Source organism: Pan paniscus, chromosome 11 (genome assembly GCF_029289425.2).
Source record: "Pan paniscus chromosome 11, NHGRI_mPanPan1-v2.0_pri, whole genome shotgun sequence".
In the NCBI taxonomy this organism is placed as follows: domain Eukaryota; kingdom Metazoa; phylum Chordata; class Mammalia; order Primates; family Hominidae; genus Pan; species Pan paniscus.
This window is the reverse complement of record NC_073260.2, coordinates 70,330,929-70,355,324: the sequence shown is the minus strand read 5'-3', so window position 1 is coordinate 70,355,324 and position 24,396 is coordinate 70,330,929. Positions and strand designations below refer to the sequence as shown.

Genomic DNA, 24,396 nt, shown 5'->3' with positions numbered 1-24,396 from the left:
ATTGCCAAGAATGGTGAAGAGAGGTTCTGATTTAAACTCTCAGTAATTCTAAATCTCCGCTCAGTACTTACTGCTGTCTTCCTTTCTACCCAAGTGGAAGGTAGGGGCTGGATTCAGAGAGAACAGATGGTATAGGATCTGTCCTAATTTATTCTTTGATACTAACAAGTACAAAAGAGTGAAAACTAGATTACAAAGGAAGATAGCAGATAAGATGCATATTCAGAAAGTCATTCCAGTTGTGCATGCCACTTTGAAACAGAAGTGTCTGGTGGCTTCAAAGCCTTCTACAATTTCCTTCTAGTCCATTTTGGCAAGATTATCATGCAAATAATACTACTAAATATGTCATGATACGATGATGGGTGATAGTTTTTAACTTGTTTTACTTTACCTATTAAAGTAAAAATTTGGCAAGCCATTTTGTATTCTCTCTAAGATAATAACAGTTCTTCCTCTAAATGAGGTATGTCATAGTGCACTTATTTTTAGATTCAGCAAAAATAATTCTTTAGCAGTTTATTTGTCATAACATTATACAGCTATTGGCATTATAAAACAAAAATTACAGTTTTCTTTATTCTCCTACACCCTGCCCTCCACTTACCCTTTGTAATTTTTGAAATTTTCTTCTGTAGAATGCAACTAGAATGCTGCTGGATTTTTTTAAAATTGTGCTGTCATTATTCCCTCCATAACTGGTTTATTAGGAAAGTCTGGGCAAACCTCTCCTAGCAAGAAAAACTTTTTTAAAAAAAAGAGCTCTCATCAGCTTGTGCAAGGGCTGAAGTCATGAGGGAGTTGTAATTGAAACCTCCACCATGAGCCTATGGCTCTCAGAATTCTGGAAGCTGCTAATTTGGTTCTAAATTAACTTCTGTAAGGAGTGGAAGATTGTTGAATTTAGGAATGTTATTACTATGTGGCAGAGGGATACCAATAAATAATGGAAAATGAAATGTCTCATGGGAGAAAGAAGTGTGTTTTTTTTGCAGAAGGGTGTGATATGTTGTTGTTTGATTGGTTGTGTGAATGAGGCAGGTATTATTCTGGTAAGTTCACGCTTGTGTCCTTCGTGTCTTCTAGTGTACAATTTTGGGATACCAGAGTAAAATAACAGTACATTTTAAATAAAAGATAACAGTGTCTTCATTTCATACCTAGTGGTCTAGAGGAAAATCACATAAGGCAAATAAGATAAATGAAGAAATCATCTAGGTAGTTCTGGCTAAAATGAATACATGCTTTTCAGAATGATCTGAATGTTGTTCTGTGGTTTTAAACCAACCATTGACTAGCACAAATGGTCTTTTAAATAATAAATATCTCACATATTTTACTTGATTCACATTTTCGAAATATTGGTTTCAATGAATTTTTAAAACTTTTTTTGGTAACTCTTTTTCTGTTTGTTTTTGTACAAAAATGGAACATTCAACAGAGCTCTTGAATCCTTTCTGCCATTACCTCATTTTTCTCAAACAAGATAGTAAGAAATTATAATGGTGTTGACAGTACCTGGGACATTTTCATATTATTTCTCATCATGCCTTTTATTAATTACAAGTGAATGATTCTAGGTTATTTGTATGAAATTTCAATCTATGCATCCCATTATTATATGTTGTCACTCTTATTTCTAAATAACTTATGTTTGATAAGAGAGCTAAATTTACTTTTATGTAATCAAAGATATAATGTATTTAAGTTTCACATTTGAGCTTCTACATTAACAGTCCATTAGTCCTTTTATTCTTCATTTCTAACATTGTTTAAAGACTACATGGCCATGAAATACATGGAGACAAAAACATTATATTTTTATTTCTTCAGTCACAGCTTTAAAATTTCCATGTTGAATTTTCTTCTAGTCCATTTTGGCAAGATACTGTAACCTCTGGTCATTCCTGCTTATATTATACTCCAGTGTCATGTCAGATTTGAAGTTCTCTTCTTTTCTCCCAGTAGTAGACTATGGCCTTGGCTGCTTGGACTTTGGTGACAGTAGGACAATATGGTCTCTAGATCCTCACTTCCTCTTCTTTTTCAAGGCCGAATCCCTTAGAGAGACTAGGCCTAAACTCTAGGGAGAGACAGAAGTCGTGGAAGAAGAGCCTGCTAGATAACTGGGCTGCTCGTCTCCTTCTGGTTCCACCTCATGCTCTGCTGAGAGAATGGCTTTCTGAGTAGCTGCTTTATATTTGGGGAAAGAGGGTGATAGCTTTCTTCATCCTCCATTTGGTGACTTCTGTGGCTGCCGACTCTTGCAGAGTGGGTCAGCTAGTTTCCCTGTAGTGCTTCCAGAAGACCATGTTTTCAGTTCATTCTCATGATGGAATACTCCTCACTTGGCTGTGTCCTTCCTCTGTCTTGCTTGATTCTTCATAGAGGACCACAGGAATCACAGGAGTCCTCTTCTGTGTCCACTGACATGCTATGGGAACCTGGAAGGGACTGCCTCACTGATTTTCATCACGAGTGTATTGAACTTTTGTCCTTCTAAGACCTGCTGACATAGGCTGCTCTGAAGGCCTTTCTGCTGTCAGACAACTCTATCTTCGAATGGGTGGAGACTACCAGGTTCTATAGTTTGTCCCACATTCCTGGGGATAGACATTAACCTCACCTACAAACTGTTTTACCATGCTCAACTCTGGCTCAGGAATCAACTAGCCAGGCTTTCTCACCAATGGCTGTAAATGAGTATCCTCTGAAATGCTTGTCTTTAGAAATAATTTATGCCTCTCTCTCATGATTAGGGTAATGATGAGTGACCTTTCAACACAAATAGCGCACACTCAGGAAATCTGAGCTACCCTTTAGGTTCCTCATTCTACAGATTGAGGGAAAAGAGGGCAGGGAGAAAGACTGGTGCGTGGAAAACTGGTTCTGCCACCTCTTGATAGACCCCTTGAGAAGGGGAACACTCCTGGTGGCACGTTGTTACACCATTTTGGACCTTAGTTGTAATATAAAAGGTCCCACTCAACATGCTGTTAGAAGTGTGTGTGTGCATGTGTGAAATGTCCTATCTTCTATGGATTTTAAGCTACTTTGAGGCAGAAACCATGTCTCGCTACTTTTTTCATCCCCACTTATTACCCTGTAACAACAAAACCCATAACAAAACAGCAGTAATAATAAGCAAACACTTCAATGATGCTTACTATCTATAGACCAGGCACTGTTCTAAATGCTGTATATATATTTATGCTTTTAATTCTCACAAACCCTATGAGGTTGATATTATTGTTGTAATTTCGGCTTGTGAAAATAGGTATAGGTAGTTAAGTAACTTGCCCACGGGTTTACACAGCTAATGAGAGGTGAAGCTGAGATTTGGACCCAGTCAGCCTGGCTCCGGGGCTGGTCTATACTGATTGTCCTTATCATAAACATATGCACACTGTGACCAGGTGTAAAGACAAAAAGACACAAGGATTATTTGATCAATCAGACTTAGTATGTGAAGAAACACATCAAACTTTAAGTAATTATTTAAATGAGAACACATTTTCCATGCATGAAACTTTATATTGTTGGACCCAATGAGTATAAAATCTTATGGATTAAATGGAATCAAAAAGATTACTCATGAATGAATTGAGCACATTAAAGCAATTCCTGCCAAAGGTAAGAGTCAGAGCAGTTCTCTAGTGAATAACCATCTCTGAATATATCAGTAGTGCTTACAAAGGTAAGTTTTTAAAATTCCAAAACATAATGGTTATGTAATCTCAAATACTGTCTGGTACCTCTGTTTTTGTTGACAGGAAAATAAAATTTAGTCAAAGTTCCAATCGGAGCAATGAAATTCATTGTTCTCACTCTCCTTCTCCTTAAAATCACTGACAATTGTCTCCTGTCTTTATATAGATACTTTTCAGGCCATATCCCTCTCTCCCTCACACTCTTCTCTTACCCTCTGCCTCTGCCCCTCATTCTCTACACAACCATTTTTTCCTTCAGTCTCTACTCTCTGGGAGCAACAGCGCAAGCAGGCTGTGGGGTGTACAGACTTCCCCGTTTGCCTCTCCTCCAGCCATAGAGTTCCCGTCGGCTCTAACAGTGACTGTCTGGGGTAAACTCAACTCTTGTGACACTGCCATTGTAGAGAAAAAAGAGAAAACTGGTCAATTCAAACACAGCAGGAGTTTTCCCAAGCTGTTAAACCTTGTCCATCTAAAGCAAATTTCCGTGAACCATTTCAAATTGTTAAAACAAACAAGTAAATTCATTGAATTGGTTGGTAAATTAGCTTTCAGCAAACTGGCTTTAAATGAAGTGGTTGTCCAGCCAACTGGTGACATGATGAATTATCTTTTGGGATATTGACCTTGAGGCTGCCTTGGCTCCTGCCTTCTTAATTGTACAGCTCCCCTTGGATGCCAGGAGGTGCCCCTGCATCCTTTGTGCATACGCTCATTAGTATCTGTTGCTTGATAGAAAGAGTCCCAGCTAATACTTCTGAACCTGCTGGATTTTGGATTATCTGCTGAAATTTTCTGGCCACAATAACCACTGACTTCCATGTGGCCAAATCCAGTGTCTATACTTCTATCTTTATAGTTCTTGATAATTCTAATGCTTTTTTCCTTATTGACCATTCTCTGCTACTAAAAATCTCTTTCTCTGGTTTCTAGAATCCCTCTTTCCAGGATCTGTGGCCTTTCTGCTATTTCTGTCACCTTTACAAATCCCTCTTCAGCTACCCACTCCTTTAATAGGGTCTTTCTCCAGGACTCAGTCTTTGATCTTCTGGTTATCTTACTTTATATCTTAGATGTGCTTATCCTCACCCATGGCTTCCACTAATGTACCCACACTGATGATTCTCAAGGTATATCTCTTGTTTTGGCCTTTCTGCTGATCTCTAGACACATGTCCAACTCTCTGTTTGTTACCTCAATTTGATTATCTCACAAGCACTTCAAACTCTCATCATTCTTTTCCAAATTTTCCTCTTTGACACTGCCTACCCTAATAAATAGCACCACTGTTAACCACTCAGTATACCAAAGCATGACTCTATCTCAGTCACTTCTGCTATATCCCTTCAGTCACTAAATCCTGCCATTTCCATCTCCCTAATCAACATCAGTCTCATCAATCTACCTACCTACCTACCTACCTACCTAGCTACCTACCTACCTACCTATATCTTGTTTCCCCTCTTTATCACTATTGATCCTGCCCTAGTGCAGATATACATCTATTCTCATCCAAATCACCACATCTGCTCCTGAGTGATTATTTTCTTTGCAATCTCACCAGTTCCCAATCTATTCTTCACACTGTGACCTTGGAAAAAGCTTCCAAGGTGCATTTTTAATCCTGTCACCTCTTTGGGTTAAAGTTGTCCTTAGATGTCTGCTCCCTTCAACACAAGGACCATTTCATTAGCATGAACATAAGACCTTTATAAATCGGCCTTGGCTTAGCTCCCTAACATTTATTCTTTCACTTTCTGAGATCTATTCATCACTCCAGCAACATTTCCCACATGCACTATGTAAATTAGTGACCCTCAGCCATTGCTCCTGTTCTGTAACACCCATGCGAACCATCACCTCCCATAAGAAACCTCTTCTCACCCAACCTAAGTGCTCCTCTTTTGTGTTCCTATAGCATCTTGTACAGGCACATCTCTACCTTAATGCTTACCATACTTTTCTGGAATAATCTGTTTACTTTCCTGTCTCTTACATGGAAGTCCAAATTCTATTCACTTTATCTCTCCAGAACCCAGTACATAGTAGGTAACTAATGAAAGTTTATTAAATAAATGATTAATATATAAATGAATGAAATATCATAAATAAAATTAAGATACTAGCAGAGATTTTCTAAATTAAAAAAATTCAAATAAGTTTTGTGAACAATTCCACTTGTGTAGTTTAATTTTGATTCTCAAATCCTCTTAGTTTTGAGGACCATTGTATTCTTGCTAACTACATATTTCTAGTAATATTGCATGAAGCTATATATGTAAAATAAAGTATACCCATTTTCGTAAATAAGAGTACAATAAAATGCATGATATACAAAAACTAGTGATCTAAATGATTGAAACTACAGTGTTTTTCTCATCTTTGTCTGTTGTCATATCCTGTCTGTCATGATGACTGTTAATTATTATTGTATGGTAGGTATGAGACCTACAGGTTACCAGAAAGCCAGAAAAGCCGGAAGCATTGTATTTTATTATGAACTCATCCTTCTCTAATCCACAGTGCAGCTATTTCCTTTTTTCTTTTTCTTTTTTCTTTTTTTTTTTTGAGACAGAATCATGCTCTGTCACCCAGCTTGGAGTGCAGTGGCACGATCTTACCTCACTGCAACCTCCACCTCCTGGGTTCAAGTGATTCTCCTGTCTCAGCCTCCTCAGTAGATGGAGTTACAGAAACACACCACCACACCTGGCTAATTTTTTATTTTAGTGGAGACGGGGTTTCACCATGTTGGCCAGGCTGGTCTCGAACTCCTGACCTCAGGTGGTCTGCCTGCCTTGGCCTCCCAAAGTTTTGGAATTACAGGCGCGAGCCCCCATACCCGGCTGCTATTTACTTTTAATTAAACTGTTTTAAATGATTATCTGGCATCTGCAGTAACTCAGTAATATGAATATAGTAAACTTTTAGGTATTTCACTTATCTCTATACAGTATATTAAATTATTAAGACTCTCCTTTTGACATAGTTTTACTAGAATGTAGCATCTTTCTTAAAGTCTAAACCTAACCTCTTTTTAAAAATAATCCCATTTTTCCTAGAGTTTGAGTAATCAGAGGTACTCCTATTCACTGTTGCCTTAGCATGGTACGCTAAGACGGTACACAGTAATTATATCTTGAATCTGCATTTCTGAAACTGTTTTTCTTTCAGTTATGCCACACTTAGAAGAGTTTTAACCCAGCAAAGCCCTTATATTATTTTCAAGGCTTAGGGTTTATTCAAGGACATAGCAACAGATATCAGGAAGTAAGGTGCATGTTTCTTAATCTTCTTGGAGTTCTGGACCCCTTAATAATCTGATATGGGTCCTTTCTCAAGGAAAATACACATACTCATACCCTCACAAACGTTGACTGCAAGTTCAGGGCGTCATAGATCTCTAAAAGAATTTCATTGACCTTCTAGGGTCCATGGGGCTCAGATGAGCTCTGGAGTCAGGTTTGGTTATCACTGCAGTGAAGAAGGTTGTGTTGGGATGTGACAGAAGGTGAGGCCAAACCAGAGGTAACCAAGAGATAGAGAAGGGCTCGGAGTTCACGAAAGTAGTTGGAGTTTCCTCCTAAAGAAACAATTAGACCTGTGAGAAGTAAATTGAAGGATATTTACAAAACCAAGACTAATACATCAGAAAGTAAAATTTTCATTTATTTGATGGAGAAGCTTGGTATAATTTTCCCTGAGCTTTAAGGGGAATATTGGGTTTCCATAGTCACCTCTGTGCTCAGTGAAACGACAGCAAGGGGGAAACTTCTCATTTAATTAGGCTGAATTGATTTACATTGAATTGGGAAGAGTTAAGTATTATTATCTACAAAATATAAGGCTTGCTTAGGTCTAATATTTTGTCTACCAGCAATACAAAACCATAAAATTATGTCCAGTCCAGTCTCATAAATATAATTGGGAACCTTAGAAGTGTCAGGCACTGTGCTAGTTTCTAAAAAGAAAATAAACATGTGTTTAAAAGACTGTAGCTTCTTGGATAGCTCGAGAAAGAGACACAGAAAGAACTTTGTTAAATGGTACAACTCAGGTCCAGTTATGAAGGGAATGAAGAAGATTTGATCCTACCCAGTGGAATCTAGGAAGGCCTCACAGAGGAGATGGAACTTGAGCAGGCCTTAAAGATAGATTGTATTTTGTGGAAGTAAAGTGTTGAGACAATTTTAGATACAAATATGTTCTGAGCAAAAACATGGAGATTAGAAAGAGTGAGAAGGATAAGTAGTGTTCTGGAGTTGGGGCAGAGGTGTTATGACGTGGGTTAAGGAAATACTCTATATGGCATAACTTACTTTGCATTTAACACTCAACAAATACTGAGCACTTACTATGTGTAAGTAGAGAGAGATAAATGATAAACAATGATCATAGTTGAAAAATCATAAATGATTTTAGAAGATGATGTGCTATGAAATTTTTTTAAAGAGCAGATGAAGGGATTGGGAGTCCCTTGTAAGATGAAAGGTAACACTTTAATTTGAATGGGTCAAGAATAATTCATTGAGAATTCAAGTGATATTTGAGCAAAGACTTGAAAGGGACGACAGAACCATTAAGATATTTTAGGGGAGAATGCTCCAGGAAAAGAGTTACAAGGCCAAAGTGTGCCTGGTGTATTCAAAGAATAACATGGAGGCCAGTATAACTAGAGCTGAATAGGTAGAAGAGGAGTCAGAAATACAGTCAGAGAAGTAAACTGATGTGTAGTGGGGTTGTAGGGAGGTGAGTCTATAGGGAGGTGAGTCCTATAGGGTCTGATAGAAGGTTTAAGGACTTTCTTGCTTCCTCTGCCAACAATTTCTCCAAACACTCAATAGTTCCCTGGTTTTGGAATGTCATAGAAAATATGGAGTAAATGTTTTCCTATAGCTTTCCCTTAGAAGGCTGTGGTGATTCATCTACTCACATCTCAGCAGACAGAGTCAACATAATCTCCACATGATTTAAAATTTTTTATTCAACCTCATAAATCTCTGAAATATAGATGATCTTAGCAGACTTCAAATAGTAAGGAAGCAATATTTCAAGTCGTTAAGTGTTCTCTGTATTGACATATACCCACGTTGCATTAGATACAACAGGTATAAGCTATTTTTCACTGAAAAAGGGCTCGTACCCTTTTACTCCAAGGCTAGTCAAAGGAAGGCAGTTATATAATAACTTTTTTAAGAACAAAAGATGGGGAGATAAAATGATATATTCGTAGGCTTTATGTTCGTTAGGATTTTTTTAAACATATGTGTGTTTTCTTTGGCCAAATATTGAAGTATGTATTCTTGATATATTTGATTCAATATATTGACATATGAGTTTCCTCTTCTAATTAACACAGATGGAATAGCCGAGCCTTATTTTTCCACATGATTCTATCTATAGCAGGGATACACAGAAGCATATGTTTGTTAGTGCCTGTGTGTGTTAATGGGCTTCTATAGATCATTGCTTTCAATACTGTTTATACTACACTGTCTCTCTTATAAGCTTTCAGAGCTTATCAAATAGCTCTGTAGTAGTCACCATTCTCCAAAGAACCGATTAGAACCGATTGGACACATACATACCCACACACACACACGTAAAACCAATTGGATACATGGATGAATGGACATCTCTCTCTCTCTCTCTCTCTAAATATATATATAATATAGGCTCACACCATTATGGAGGCTTAGAGATCCCACCGTCTGCTTCCTGCAAGCAGGAGACCCAAGAAAGCCAGTGGTATAGTTTGAGGGCCTGAGGTGCAGAGCACTATTGGTGTAGATTCCAGCTGGGTTCTAAAAGCCTGAGAATCAAGAGGGCTGAGGGTAGGAGGTCAGTGTTTCAGAGCTCAAGCAGTCAGGCAGAAAGGGAAATTCAACCTTCCTCCTCTTTTTAGTTCTATTCATGCTTTCAGTGGATTGATGATGCCAGCCCACATCGAGGAGGGTAATCTGCTTTGCTCAGTCCACAAATTCAAATGCCAATCTCTTTTGGAATCATATTCATAGACAGGACCAGAAATAATTTTTGAACAGCTATCTGGGCACCCCATGGCTTAGTCAAGTTGACACATGAAGTTAACCATCACAGGCTCTATAAGAGAGACATTATTATTCTAATTTCAAAGAAGCATTACCTGAAGCTTACCAAGGTTAAATAATTTTTCCCAACTGCACTGCTTATTCGATATCAGTTCATGTTGCTCAGATTCAAAATCCTTTGTAATTTCCACTTTATTCAATTGTTTTCTTCTTTTTAACTCTCTTTGAACATTATGTAACTAGAATCTGGTAGAAGAAATAAATTGTTAACAGGTCTACAGCTAGTGGGTGTTCATCCTTACTGGATATGACAGTAAATTAGATATGACTAAATTAGGTAGTATGGGTTTAGAAGTGTTGTATTCAAATCACAGCTTTGTCTATCATGAATGGTGTAGCTTTGGTCAAGTTATTTTCAGTTTTGAGCTTTTACTTCCTGATCTATAAAATGAGGATAATCACATTAACCTTCCAGAGTTGTTGGGGGAATCAACTAGGGGCATATTTTGGACTAAGTAAAGCTTCAGTTTCTGTTACTTGAATATAATAGGATCTTTTCTTTTTGTGCTTGGCAAAATATGTTTCTGTATCAAAGATTAATAGTCTAAGCTATGTCACAACTTTAAGATTGCATGTAATATGTCTTACTGTACAATATTTTAATTAGGTTTTCGTTAAGAAAAGTTCATTACCAGTCTTGCATGACAAGTTATATTAACCTCATTTAACCCAGTCAACTGTTCTGTAGTGCCAAATGCAGACATTTTTTGACAATCTGCCCTCTTAATCTTTGCATAATTTAATTATTTCAGTTTCAACAATCTGTCTGTGTGCTCTTGAGCTTATATCTTCTCTTGCTAAGCTACTTGATTCCTCCTACCTAGAAAAGAATGACTAAAAATACCATATCTTTAACTCAATTTCTTTTATGACTTACCATCCATCTGTAGTCAAATATTGTCAGTTAAATGTTAGACCATTAAAACTCTATAGTTTTTGTTTCCCTGTAATGCTTAAAAACATTATTGAACTAGCAAAGGATTTGCAGCTAATAACTGAATTTTGGTCAGAGTTTTTAGTTTCTAAAACATACTAATAGAAACTCAGAACGGCTTTGCTTTGATTTGTGGATTTAATTGATATATTACCTTTGTGGGTGTAGTAGAATCCCTTAGAGTGCCATTGGCTTAATCTCGTCCTGCTCTTAACTGTCAAAGAGGCAGGCACTGGACAAATGATACTACCTGTATGTTCAGGTGACTTTAGGATTAATAAAATATATAGAAACTAACATATTTTGAAAATGATAGCTATAGCCTTTGGAACTTTTTGGAATAAAAAGTAATACTTTTAAATGTGTTGTAATAGCATTATAGACATCTTCATGGTAATTTGCTTCTGACTTTTTTAAAGTTGTGAGACTTTGGTATTTTAGTAAAAATACTCTTTGCCTTCAGAACTGTAACATTTGTTAGATCAGCAAACCAAAATATTCCTTCAACATTGTGTAGGTGTTATGCTTTTTGTTGATAATGTACTGTTATTCATTTTCTATTAATGTTTGGAAAATAAACCTAGACTCTAAGAAAGTCAGTGTGTATCCAATGTGGATCATTACAGTCAGGGAAGCCCTTACTCATCCATGTGTGTGGGAAGGAGGCAGAAGTGGAGCATTTATATATTTGATAAAGTATGCTTTATGGAAATTATACTGGAACATTGATATTCCAAGACACAATTCCTGTGGAAGTCCCATTGTGACAAGGGTTATGACTTAAATCACTTCAAGTTATTTGGTCTTGGAGGATGGTTGTCACGAGGATGCCCACTGCCACATCAAGCTATCTTCATTTTCCTTTGCAAACCAATTTGGAATGCATTCTTAGTGACATTGAATATTCTTCCATTAGAATTTGCAAATTTTCAAGAGGGTAATATTTTTCCTGTTATGTATTAAAAATAAGTCTACATATCTCTTAAGAATCTTAAAGAATGTTTATAGCAAGTTTTCCTAAGTATGGTGGTGAATAAGGAAATATAAGTAGATTTTGTCTTATTAATAACTTGAAAAACAATAAAATAATTATATGGGATTGTATTGGTAGCAACCTAATCACAATCAGTTGTTCTCATTTAAAGCATTAAAAGTTAATCCTGAGAGCAAGAAATTAGATTTGTTTGTTTATAAAAAGTAGATGAAAAGACCAGGCTGTTCACTTAATAATTAATAACCATAGCTGGAATTTGCTGATCAGTTATTATTTACCAGGTACGGTGATAAGCCTTGTGTGTGTGTGTGTGTGTGTGTGTGTGTGTGTGTGTGTGTGTGTGTGTGTGTCTGTAGTATATATATAATACCTAATGAACAATAAGATAGGTGCTCGTGGTATCCTAATTTTTTATATAAAGAAGCAAAGGCTTAAAGAATTTAATGACGTGCCCAAGTCTACACAGCTGATGAGAGTTAGTATTCAAACCAGGAAAATAATCTGACCAGAACTCACACCCTCAAACACCCACTCAATGGCCTTTCTTAAACTCCATTGTACCTGAACTAAGTCTACCTACTAGGTCAAAGAACCCCAACATTGTGTGACTGCTAGAATATGGCAATTTATAGATTAATTTAGAGTGATGGCTTTCAACTTTCATTGTGCATCAGGATTATAAGGGGAGTTTAAAAAACAATTATAATAAAAATATATTTGGATGTATTAGGTACAAAAGCTTAATACCAGATGAGCCAAGCTCACTTCAGTCTGAAGAACTTTGTAACTGGCCTACACTTGACACTTTCCCTGGGTGATTTCTTCTCTGTATTCAGGTTTCCATTCCTAAGTTTTTTCAGAGTGACAGTCTATGAGTGTCTCCCAGCATAACTCCCCTGAAAATTTTTGATTACATTCCTTTTACAAGCTTTCTTTAGAACACTTCTAATTTTATGAAATTGTGTTATTTTACTTGTGTATTGTTGGAGTCTTTGCTAAGGTGTAAATAATGTGAAAAGAGATCTTGTCTATCTTGTAGATGTATGTATCTCTAGTATAAGATAGGAACTTTGTGCCAGGCACAGTGGCTCAGGCCTGTAATCCTAGCACTTTGGGAGGCTGAGGCAGGTGGATCACCTAAAGTCAGGAGTTCAAGACCAGCCTGGCCAACGTGGTGAAAACCCATCTCTACTAATTATACAAAAATAAAATAAAATAAAATAAAATAAAATAAAATAAAATAAAATAAATATGAGCATGATGGTGCATGCCTATAATCTCAGCTACTTGGGAGGCTGAGGCAGGAGAATTCACTTGAACCCAGGAGGCAGAGGTTGCAGTGAGCTGAGATCATACCATTGCATTCCAGCCTGGGTGACAAGAGTGAAACTCTGTCTCAAAAAAAAGAAAAAAAAAGATAGGAACTTTGGCATATAGTAAGTATTCAATAAATGTCTGTTGAATGAATGTGTTAATGACAAATTTAGGATAGACTTTTGTTTAGTTCATTTGTTTAAGTTCATCTACTAAGCCAGCTCTCCCAACGGTAGACACAAAGTCTACATGTATCATTGTTTTCTAGGTGATTGGGAGGAGAATACAGATGTTGTACAAATAGGGGTGTGCTGGATTCAGTTTAAAATTAATACTATTTGATAAAGCCTTCATTTGTAGATTTGAGGATAAAACAGTTTCTGAAGAATACTATGTTTTCCATTAATATGACAATACTAATACATCTTTGATATGTAGCAAGGCTAATTTTTAGACTATCAAAAAAAGTTTAAGATAATGCTTTTTGTGTGAGTTTGTTTCATTAGTAATACCAGATGTATTTCTGTAGCTTATACCATTTTAATGGGAATCTTGAGTTTCAAATTTTAAACTGTATCGTTCTTTGGTGCCACTGCTTTCCAATCTTGGCATTCCATTCTTTGAATAAGATCAAATTGGTTGGGAAAAATTCCTTTTGTAGAGATGGGAAGTTGGGTAGTAAGGGATGATTAAATTATTTCGTAAGAAAGGTTTTTGGCTTATTTCACATGGCAGTTTCTAGGACTGCCAAGGTGATGTACAAATTCCTAGTATAACACAAAGGACAGTCTAAACCTGGAGTGAAATCAGATTAGTGTTTATTGTGGGATGGAGAAGGCTTCTTCAGATAGATTATTTTGAAGGAGGGAGGGGGCAGCTGTGTTTTAGTCTACCCAAATATATTTTGACCTGCTGCCAGTTGGAGTTTGCTGGTGTGTTAAATAACAATAGATTCAGGGAACCCTTAAGTGTGAAGGGGGCTTACAGATAACTTAGTTCAGTTATCTCATTTTATATCTGAGGAAACTGAAGCCCAGAAAAAAGACTTGCCTCATAGCTACATGCTCTGTCTTCCTAGCTAGTATTAATGAATGGTTGAGTGATGTTTTGGTGCTTATTCTAGAAGTGTTTTTGCTTTGTACTTATAGAGCTTAAAACTACATGCTTTAAATATAATAAGTGCTTATGGATATTATATTTTAAAAAGTTATTGGGTAAGAGATCTAAAGCATAAGTGTTTATTTGAAGTAACAATTTGAAACTAAGGTTGCTTTTTGTATATAGCTAAAATAAAATTATTTTTATTTCAAGAACTCCAAAATCATAAACTCCAAAGGTTTTGTTGTTGTTGTTGTTATTTGTTTATTTAAGGTTTGGGCTATACCATTGCAGTTCTGTACAGGTTCACTCTCACAGTGCCAAAACAAATTTACTCTTGGTATTTATATAAAGATGGCTACATACACCTCAAGTTGCAAAACAGTAAAGGCACTTGGAAAGAATTACCCTAAATTAGACTATGTGCAATAAGGTTGCTAAGTTAGAGGAAAAAAAGGAAGATGCTCACTGTACTTGTTGGGTCCCATCTTAGAGCTATAGAATTTCATTTCCCTGTTGGGCGATGTTGTCTTGAAAAAGCATGGCCTTCTGGGTCAAGTCAATGAGGGTGCAAATCACTCTGCTATTTATGAGCAAAGGGTTTAGGATAAGTGACAGAACGATCCTGACCCTCTTTGACTCAGCTGCAAAATTATCCTGAGATAAAAGTAGAGTCAGCAGGGATGTGTCCCAAATCATCAACATTAACGGAGTATAGACATTTAAAAAAACAAAATTTTGGCCGGGTGTGGTGGCTTATGCATGTAATCCCAGCACTTCGGGAGGCTGAGGTATGCAAATCACTTGAGTTTGAGACCAGCCTGGCCAACATGGCAAAACCCCATCTCTACTAAAAATACAAAAATTAGCTAGGTGTGGTGGTAGATGCCTGTAATCCCAGCTACTCAGGAGGCTGAGGCAGAAGAACTGCTTGAACCCAGGAGGCTAGGTTGCAATGGGCTGAGATTGCACCACTGCACTCCAGCCTGGATGACAGAGCAAGACTCTGTCTCAGAAAAAAAAAAAAAAAATTAATGGCGCCATTTAAAATAGTGTGAAATGTACATGTTGACAACATATACACTGAGCTTAGCACCTAATTAGCAAAAAGGTAATTAAAATAGAAAATTGTCATGTGACAAGTACTGTTACTGATACTACCCTATATGGTACATTACCAAGATGATCTGATGGTACTGCTTTCCCTGGGCTCAGTATTACTATGACTGCTCTGATTTTGATGATGCCAACCTCACAGGGGTGTTATGGAGATTGAAATAGCATATGAAATGCTATAATGGCATGACAGCCATTGGCCACTATGACAGGGGCTGCTTCTCAGTTCTCTCAGTTTAACATTATGCTGACTTTACTAATCAACTTGCAGTCTTTCCTACTAGACTTTCAGCAGGGTAAGGCCACTGTTGTTTTATCCTTTATGTCTACCAAACACAGTGCCTGAAATGGAATAGATCTTCTTTAAAGAGTTCAAATGAATGTACACAGTCATCCACAAGTTGCTTAACTGGGAATCATGTTTTCATTTTGAAAGCTAAATCTTTGTCCTAATAGAAAAGGGGAACTAATAAAGGAGGGTTAAGTATGTATCCAACTCCTATGATGGCCTCAACCTTGGACAACCTTGGCCTCAAACTGATGTCCTTATCTTAGGCAGCAGTAAGGCTAGGAAGCACCAGTGGTGATTATCTCAGTACAAGGACAGACTATCTCTGTCAGTTCATTTGAAATATAAAAAGTTGAAATTCATAAATTAAAATTATCCCTTATTTGTGTTATTTTCATTGGGCATAAATGATCTAGTTAAATGGAAAATAGAACCCTTTTTTAAATAAAATCCAAACTGTATTTGTAGTCCAATTTAAAGATTTCTTTGAGGTTGAAGCCTTTTAATCATGGTGATTTAGTCATATAGGTATATTAATAATTATAAGGACATTTGTCAAGTCCTTAAGTCCTCAGAAGCAAGGTACAAGGCAGCCAACATTCAGCACCTTTCTTGAGAATACATAACATACACCCTCTCAAGTGACTTGGTTTTTAACAGTGGCCTTGACTTGAAAAATAAATCTCTAAGTTACTATGCAGTAAATCTCAGAATCATTTATCTTACAGTTTATTACAGAGCAAGTTGAAGGTGATAAAATTCTTATCAACAGGCAGTTCACAGTTTTATATGTGATTAAGGACATGCACTTCTGGTTATTTATAACATGTGTCCAGATTTTAAAAAACCTCATTATCATAAAATCGGCCATGACATATAAATCGATTGAAAAACAAGCCAGGGTTCTTACACCTTTTCTGAAAAGGAAAAGTAGATATATCTTTCCCTGGTTTTTATAACGTACATTTTTCATTTGTTGATGGCAGATAGTTGAAGTAAAAAACTCAGAACCTTCACATGAGAGCTCAGCGAATGTTTTTGGCAAAATAAAAACACAAAATATTCACTGTTATCCACCTTGCCTTTTTCACTTGGAGCTCATTCCATATTAGCACATATAGAATTGCCTATTCTTTTTTAGTGGCTACTTAAGAGCCCTTTATTTGGATTTATGTAATGTAGTTAACCATTCTTCTATGGCTGGAAATTTATGTTGTTTCTAAACTTTTACTGATATAAACAATGATGCAAAGAATATCTGTGTGCACGTGTCATCAAACTAATGGGTGAGTACTCTATAGAATAAATTCCTAGCAGTAAAATTGCTAGGTCCTTGGGTCAACATGTTTTTTTTAATAAAGATGGCCAAATTGCCCTTCATAGAAGTTCTATCAATTTGTATTCCCACCAGGAGTGCAAGAAGATACACAATTCTTCACATATGTATGTCTTTTAGATTTTTACCAATCTGATAGATGAACAATGGTATCTGTACTTTTAGAATTTATAAAGCTCTTGTAACAAATAGGAGCATTTGAAGTTATTTACATTTCATTTTCTATGAACTCTCATTGTGTTTTGTGCCCATTTTTCTCTTGGATTGTTGGTATTCTTTTGATTCACTGAAACTCTTTCCATATTGGAAAATGTATCCCTTTGTGATAGAATTTGCAAATATTATTTTCCTCATTTGCCATTTATCTTAGGGCATTTTAGTGACATGTTTTGCCAAGAAGAAAATCTAGATTTTTACCTATTCAACTTATGAATATTTGATTTTATGGATTCTCATAGTGCACATGCACACACACACACACACACACACACACACACACACACACACACTCACTCCTATTCATTTCTAGTGTTTTTAACTGGTATTTATTTTGATAGAGAATAGATAGAGATCACATCTGAATTTTTGCCAGACAGTTTTCCAGTCATCTCAACACCATTTAATCTCTCTTCTGCTGATTCAACATGCCACTTATATCATAAACCAAACTCCTATATATATCTGGATTTTTGTCTAGACTGTATGCTGTTCCATTGATCTTTTAGTGCAACAGAACAATATTTTAATTGCAGTAGACTTATAATAAAACCATTCTTCACTCCCTCTTCATTAAATTCTTTCCTAAGAATTTTCTATTTGTGCACATTTATTTTTCCATGTGATTTAGATAAACATATTTGTATAGGTCTAAGAAATATGTTGTGATAGTATTGAAGGTTGTGCACCAGTATCAGTTTTCTCAAGCGCTAGCCCTTTGTGGTTGTAGGAGAAGACTATTTCATTGAATTTGGGCATCCATATTATACTGACTTCATATAAATAATTTGAGAGATTGTATTCTTTTTCTATGCTTTTGATCTGTTTCGATAGTATTGGAGGTATCTGTAATTTCAAATTTTCAAATTTGACATAGTACTGAAACTATTTACTCTTTACAATTTAATTTCACCAGGGAATTACCTAAGATTGGTGCTTGTTCAAAGGTATAAGAGAGTGTGAGGAGGAATCACTTAATTTAATTTTTACCCGTTAAGATATTTATATACTCTGCTCATCTGTGTCAGTTTTTATAAATTGCGTTTTTCTAGTAACCAATAAATTTCTTACAGATTTTCAAATGTATTTGCAAGTTAATGTGAATGATAGCAACCTTTTATGTATTTTCATTTTCTGTTTTGAGGTTATTTCCCCCTTCTCATTGTGTATATGTGCATGTGTGTATATGGACCTCCCATTCTTTATTAGTTGTGTTTGTTATTTATCCTATTTTTAAAAATAACAATCTCTTGTATGTTTAAATTCTACAACATTTCTGCCCTCTAATTTTTTTTAATCTTTTTCAGTTATTTCTTATTTTATATTGCTTAGTTTCATTTTGTTCTTCTTTCTTGTGTAAATTTGGATACTTATTCAGTATTTTGTTTTGTTTTTATTTATATGTGTATATATATTTGAGACAGGATCTTACTCTGTTACCCAGGCTGAAGTGGAGCCTGGGTGACAGAATGAGATCTCAGCTCACTACAGTTTTGACCTCCCAGGCTCAAGCCATCCTCCCACCTCAGCCTCCCAAGTAGCTGGACCACAGGTGCATGCCACCACACTCAGCTAATGGTTGTATTTTTCATAGAGATGGGGTTGCTCAGGCTGGTCTCAAACTCCTGGGCTCCAGTGATCCATCCGCCTCAGCCTCCCAAAGTTCTAGGATTACAGGTATAAGGCATTATGCCTGGGCTTTTTTGTTTATTAATACAAATATTTTAACTATATATTTTCTCTTAAACTTGGTATTAGCTGCTTTTCACCATTTCCAAGTGGATTTTCATTATTTATCTTTATTACCTGTTTAACTCACATGTACCTGTGCATAGTTTGGTAGGGTGGGAGGCTATTGAGATTCGCTATGTAGCCTAACACTTGGTTAATTTTTTTTGCAGACATTCCATAATTACTTCAAAGAAGTTACTGTCTTCGTTTTCAGGTTATAGCTGTTATTTGTTTGTTTGTTTTGTTTTGTTTTGTTTTGTTTTGTTTTGTTTTGTTTTGTGTTTTTTGAGACAGGGTCTCACTCTGTCACCCAGGCTGGAGTGTAGTAGCATGATCATGGCTCACTGCAGCCTCCACCTCCTGGGCCCAAGTGATCCTGCCACCTCAGTTTCCCCAGTAGCTGGGAGCACAAGTGCACACCACCATATCCAGCACGTTTTTAAATTATTTTTTGTAGAGACTGGATCTCCCTATGTTGCTTAGGCTGGTGTTGAACTCCTGGGCTACGGTGATCTTCCCACCTTGGCCTGCCAGAGTGCTGGGATTACAGGTGTGAGCCACCACTCCGGCCTATATTTTCACTTCTTCTCACTTGCCTTCCTGCCATCCTTCTTTTTACAATTGATTGATTACATTTTATTAGATCTAATCTTTTTATTTCTATCTTTGCATATATCTCTATGTATGCTATTTGACCAGCTATATGATTCTTTCTGAATCCCCAGCTCTAAAAAGGAAGGCTATCAGCATACATTCACTACCATCACTTTCTTCCTCATTTAAGTTTTGATACTTATATTATTTTTACTTTTTATAGTTCTATTACTATAATGACCACAGATTTGATTTTTGTTTTCTTAGCCTAGAGCTAGATGGCTTCAATGGCCACTGCCATTTGCTGTTCTTACTCTCTCTTCCTTAGTTGAAATTCACCCTATGACTTTCAAGAAATTTTAAACTCCTTCAAGAAAGTTTTCTTGGAACATTATTCTCTGAGTCTTGTATGTTGAAAAATGCCTTTTTTGTGGCCTTTATACTTTAGTGATCACTTGGCTGGGTATAAAATTCTTGGTTCATGTTTTCTTGGTTCATGTTTTTCCTAGGATTTTCCAGGTGTCAGTCTTTCATGCACTGGCTGTATATTCTGCTCCAAAGAATTCTGTGAACAGTAGGCAGAAGACAAGACAGGAGATTAAAAACACATAAGCATCTAAAATAAGACCTCAGAAAACAAAGCATTTCAAAGCAACATCCAACACACCTTAGACATTGAAAGTATTGTTGTAGCAAATCACATAGTAGTGATAGATCCCAGGGTGTTAAGAAAAATGTAAATTATTTTCAATGTTATTTATAAAAATTCAAGCAAATGTATAATTTGTTTTAAAAATATTATTCTAGTAATTAGAGAACTATTTACATGTTCTAATATTTTAAATATTATTTGATAACTAGCTGATTTTAAAAGTTTATGTGAATATTTTTTAAATTTCTTGAGGACTCAAAACTAAGGTACATAGTTTTGCTCAGGTAGGAGAGCAAGTAAGCTGTAATAAATTGAGGTTTTTTTTTTTTTAACTTCAGAAAATTCTTTTACACTACTCTCTGTCATCCCCACTTGAGAATCAGAATCAGTAATTAAGTGCCAAACTAGATAGAGTACCATGAGAGGAAGGAAGGAGACTTGCTGGCTAGATTTTTCAAGGTGAGCTTCTTGGTGAGGTGGCTCTTGAGCTGAATATATTTTTGTGAAGGTAGAGAGGAAAAGAGAATATTTCTAGATTCTGAAAAAAGAAATGTTGGTCAGAAAGTGCCACATAATTAGAACCCCTTGTAAGGCCCCTGTTTATTGCATTGTTGCCTCCCCCAGGAGGTCTGAGATATGAGTTGTGCACATAACTTTGTCCAGAGGCAGCATTTTCTATTTCTGAGAACTTGAATCAGCAGGCTTGGCAGCAAATAAAGTTACTTCTTCAGTCTGTTATGTGATTAGAACACTTGAAATGGGATAAATTCCAAAATGTTATCTTAACCTGATTTCTATTCAGACTAGAGATGGGTTTAAAAGAATCAGTCAGTACTCAATGCAGATCTCTTGAGGGTTTTTGTCAAGTGTATGCATAGGACTTCAGGAGGCTCTGGGTCAGAGTTCCCTTATAAGGAAGAGCAGTTGAGTTTAGTTTCCATTAACCTTTTCTTAGCCAGTAGAAATTCTGTTGCCTAGCTGGCTGTGTGTGTGTGTGTGTGTGTGTGTGTGTGTGTGTGTGTGTGTCTGTGTGTCTGTGTGTTGCAGGCAAGAGGGCAGATGTTCAGTGGTAGTGTGTGTCTCAGTAAATAAATGGTGAACTCCTTAAAGGCAAGAAGCAAGTCCGTTAAATTTTTCTACCTGGGTTTAGGGATAATGCTCTACATAAGACAGTATTTTAGCAAATGTTTGTTCAATGAAGGAATATTAAGCTACAGTTAATACTAACTAAGAAATCCATGAAGCTATCTCCTCGATGAAAATACTCTATTTTTTCACTGTAGGTTGCAAGTGACAAAAACCCTACTCAAACTAGCTTAAGCAAAAAAGGGAACACTTGGCTCCTAGGCTGGGACAACCACGTTGGTGTTACTGCTTTTGGACAAGGTTAGATCCAGGGGCTCAAGCAATGTTGTCAGGTCTTTCAGTTCGGCTAGCCCCTACTTGGTTTCCCTTGCAGACGGGTTTCTTTTTGAGGCAAGAAGGTGACATCCAATAGCCACAAACACATCTTAGTGCTTTAGGTAGCAAATGGCTGTTGCCTTTTCCTATAGATTTAGAAACGAAATTAAAGGGGAACTCTGGTTGGCCCAGTTTGGGTTACATGATTATTGCTGAACCAATCACTATGGTCAAAGTTTGGAGAAATCAGGTAAGTGGTATTAATAAATTATGAAAAGCTACCAGCTGCTGAGATCTCCAAAAAGCAGCATGTTTGTTCAACGTGCTGTGGTCATGGGTGTTGCCTCATTTCCTGTAACCAGTAATGGCGTCTAGGGCACATTTAAGTCAGGTGCTGAGTGTTACCAACCTGACAGAATGGTTGTATTTCCAGAAGAATGGAGAAGAAGGATGTATGTTAGGACAAAACAACCAGTCTCCACTACTGTTATTAAGGTGCTCCCTGGGGCATAATTGAGCTCTAAGAGGAGGCTGCTATGTCTCCAAAGACTGATGTGACAGAAAAGAAATGTATTCTTTTAGGACAATTGTAGCAGAAAAATTCTAGTGTTAGGAAACAGAATCTCAAGTTAATGGCTCATAGATTGGAACAAGTTGCTTCTTGAGGTTTCAAAATTTCGTCTTTGACATCTGGTGGATTGTTTACTATGCGGGGTAGAGGGGGAGCTTCTGGAATGTATAGTTTGAGCCTGGCAAGCTAGGGGCTTTGGCTGAAACTGCAAACGGCACCACGGTGATTCGAAAGCTCCATCATTCTTACCTACGGCTTGCAAAAGCTGAATTTATATCACTGTGTCATTGTGTACCCACATTAAAAACGAAGGAACATCTAAGGAGTATCTACAAGATAAAACATAGTTTGGGAAAATTTTCTCCCATTCTTCCAAATACACAAAGATAATATGTGTTTGTTATTCATTTTGTCTGTAAATGGAAAATTGATCTAAACAGTAGAAATACGCCTAAAAGAACAAATATGTACCTAACAGAATCACAGAGTACCTCTGTCTTCAGATGACTTCTTCATAAAGAATGATGCTATTAGGCAGATTATTTTTCTTAGTTCTTTAGAATTTTTTTTTAACCAAACTTGATGAGCTGAAAAATGTAATTTAGTAATGAGGGAGGAATTTTAATGTTTAATTTTGTACTTTGGAATTTCCTTCTTGATTTTAATCTTTTATTCTAATTAGTTTATAAGAGTTTCCTTTGTTAAAAGACAATTTTAGTTACACTTGGAAAACTTTAGTCTGGAATTTACTCCCATGTTTTCAGGCATGTTTCCTTCAATTTTTTTTTCTCAATCATTACTCATAATTAGAATAGTATACTAACAGTAAGTAGTATACTTTCCTTTTTGATTGCACAGAAGAAAAATGGATTTTACATGAGAAAATAGAACACGGAAATGCCTGTTTTGTCCATTCCTCATATTATCTGCATTTCCTTTTCCTAGAAATTCAATCTATGTCTGCAGGACAATTCCAGGTTTTGTAACAGCTTAATAGGACTTTCAGAGCACTCTTGAGTAAATGCAGTCCAATGGTGTGGTATTTTCTGCATTCTCTCAGAGTTTTTCAGAATCCATTCTCAAAGTCTCTTATCTAAAGGAACAGACATTTGGTACCGGAAAAGGAAAGGGCAGCAGAAGCCCTTGGCTGAATGCCCACATTCACTCTCTTCTGTTGTTACTTAACCTCTGGTGTGTATTAGCTCCAGGGAAGTTACCCTATTAGACTTCCAAATGGAGTTCCATCTGGTATTTAAGGTAGCATGTATATTTTTTTCATATCCTTTTTGACTTCACAATAGACTAAAGGGCATGTGACCGTTGACTCTTTGCTCTTCATTATAATTATAATGATAAACAGCTGTTCCAGTTTCTCTAAGAATAATATTCAAAACATTTCATAATTTGTTATTTACTGTCAAGTTTTGTTGGACTATTAGTCAACAGATATTTATGGAAACAAATAATGTTATCTCATTATAACTTTTAAGATAATTTGCATATTTCTGGTGACACGGTTATTTGGAACTCAAAAATATAAATCTGGGTTGTCATGGATACATGCATGCTGAGGCTTATTTTATCAAATTATTACAAAGCTTACTATTTATTTTTAGGATATAATAGAGTTTAATAAAAACACCAATGCTGTTGATTTTTTTCCATTAAGGTTATTATGTTAAGCATATTGCTGTTTAATTTCTTTCTTGTTAATATTTTCTCTTAATGACATTTTATCGCCAAAGGGCACAGTTTAAACTGCCTGTCAAAATGACTGATCAGCAATCTGGCTTGACTTTTGCAAGTCTTGCTTTCTCCTGCTGATATGTCAAGTAAGGATTATATATAACTCAGAGTAGTGTTCATTATGATGAGTTAGACCAACCTACCACGGAACTCATGTAATTGACCCAGATGAGGGAAATGTAATTGACCCATATGAGGGAAAAAAATAAAACCTTAGCTTCCCCTAAGCAAAGTCCCAAATCTCACGATATTCTTCTTATCTTAAGGGTACAGTAACAATTCTTAAGAACAGTCTAGAAGCAAAGAAATACTTGACTGATATTTAAGAAGGAAAGAGAAAAGAATGAAAGGGATGAGTGGTGGAACCAGAGATAGATCAGGTTGTCCATGAGCAAAAAGTAGGATAAAAAGGCTTGGAAAGGTTTTTTGAGTATGCCAATATTGGGTAAATTACGGTGATCAGATGGGCCCTTTAAAAGTAACTTGCTTGGGTAGAGCATACTACTTCTAGGGGCACAAGGTCAAACCAGAGTAATAAGAAGTTTCAAAATCATGTACCTTATGAAATTTGGAGCTCTCATTTA

At 36.3% G+C, this 24,396-nt stretch overlaps 1 protein-coding gene and 1 long non-coding RNA gene across 13 annotated transcripts in view; one reads left to right on the top strand and one right to left on the bottom strand.

The window, feature by feature from the left end:
* TRPM3 (transient receptor potential cation channel subfamily M member 3) overlaps positions 1-24,396 on the top strand; it is a 905,462-nt gene that overhangs the window by 279,228 nt on the left and 601,838 nt on the right. The gene's annotated exons all lie outside the window — the stretch shown is intronic.
* The window catches only part of LOC134728538 (uncharacterized), a 33,266-nt gene continuing 27,794 nt past the window's right edge, over positions 18,925-24,396 (bottom strand). Inside the window, exons 1-2 of one of the 2 annotated variants that reach the window (XR_010109048.1) lie at positions 20,512-20,776; positions 18,925-20,007 (exon numbers count right to left, since the gene is read on the bottom strand). This is a non-coding gene — a long non-coding RNA (uncharacterized LOC134728538). Of the gene's footprint in view, positions 20,008-20,511; positions 20,777-24,396 lie in introns of those variants that run through there. The other variant, XR_010109049.1, reaches the window with a different exon arrangement.